Source organism: Echinops telfairi, unplaced genomic scaffold (genome assembly GCF_000313985.2).
Source record: "Echinops telfairi isolate 266 unplaced genomic scaffold, ASM31398v2 ScPeMD7_5592;HRSCAF=6446, whole genome shotgun sequence".
Taxonomy (NCBI): domain Eukaryota; kingdom Metazoa; phylum Chordata; class Mammalia; order Afrosoricida; family Tenrecidae; genus Echinops; species Echinops telfairi.
In genome coordinates, this window is record NW_022109491.1 from 1,429,064 (window position 1) to 1,430,619 (window position 1,556).

Below are 1,556 nucleotides of genomic sequence, written 5' to 3' on the forward strand. Positions count from 1 at the left end.
AATTTTGGGAACCCTTTGTAGGGTCCCTATGAGTCAGAATCAACATGATGACCGTCAGTGAGTGGACAATCGAGCAAACGAGTGGACAGCTTTTCTCTTATGGTCCTCTTGGTCCAGATGTTAGTTACCGATGAAAAGGCAGAGGGCAGAGCAGCCTTTCCGTGGAGGTGAGGGTGCTGTTCCCACTGGCTCCCCCTGCTTGGCAGTAGTCTAGTATTACCTGAAGGCTGGAGTGACAGCCAACCTGTGTCAAATAACGTGGCAGGGGCTGGTGGTCTGTCAATCAGGGCTGTGGCTGGTCCCACCCTGCCAGGTCTGGAGCCCTGGGGGTCAGGTATCGTCTCTTTAATGGCTGGATTTGGGGGATGGGAGGGGAGATAACTGACCAGTAGGAACATCTCCTACTTTCACAATTAGAACGTCATTGATTGTGGTGATGCAATCCCTGACCCTTTCTTTGGGGCGAGTAACCCACTGGAGTCCGATCTGGCTTTTCTGATGGAGGCTCTGGGGTGACTCCCCACCAACCCCCATTCAGGAAGGACAGGGAGCCAAGCCCCTGAGAAGTCCACCACTATCCCTCCGATTTATACTTACTCTGCAACTTCCAGGACCCTTTCCTCTGCACCAGGCAGGGGCTGGCGGATGGGGGTGCTGCGTGAGTTAAAGACACAGCACCTGCCCTCTGGCAGTGTGAAGGGACATGAGCCCCAAACCATAGAACTGCAGCGCTGATCAGGGTCTCGGCTGAGATCAGCTCTCTCCGAGGGGGCAGGCGACTTGGACAAGTTCACGCAGAGATTGGGGCAGAGGCAAGCCCTTCCCTACCTCCTCGGGCACAGCGGATGCTACAGCTTGCCAATCAGAGGACAAGGTGGGAGCGGTGGCATAAGGAGGCGGTGGGACTTTAGGAGAGGGACAGCGGGGCTGGCGTTTTCGGGGGCAGTGCGGTTTCTGAGGACATATTCTTGCTGAGTTCACTGTCTCCACTTTTTCTCTTTCTTTTTTCTGGCTTGGCCTGGGGTGGATTCGGACGGTAGGTGGAGAGACGCGCGGCTGCGGCGTCCACATCTCCTCTTAGCCAAACAGAAGCCTTCCGATACCTCCTCCTCGCGGCCCCACCGGCTTCGACCCGTCCCGAGGCTTCCCTGAGCTCGCCAGGCCAGAGAACCCGGTGGGGCGGGCTCGGGGCCCCGCGGGCTCCCAGACCCCAGAGAGCACGCCGCGGGGTTGTCTCCGCTCATCCACCCGCCCGGACGGCGCTGGGCGACCCAGCCCCGCGCTGGGGACTGGGGAGACAAGCAGTCCGTCCCCTTCGCTAGCTCCCACCCAGGAGGGGACGAACGAGCGCGGAGCCAGCCAAGCAGAGGGCTGCAGGCGCCTCGCTGGACAGCACCCTCCGCTGAGCGCGCCCTGGGGCGCTGCGGGGCTTCGGAGCTCGCTAGCCAGCCAGCCAGCCAGCCATGGCGCGCGCCCAGCCTTCTCCGGGTTGGTGACGTCTCGGGCGGGAGCGGCTGCGCTGGGGCCAGCGGCGCTTCTCCTTCTCCCTGGAGCCA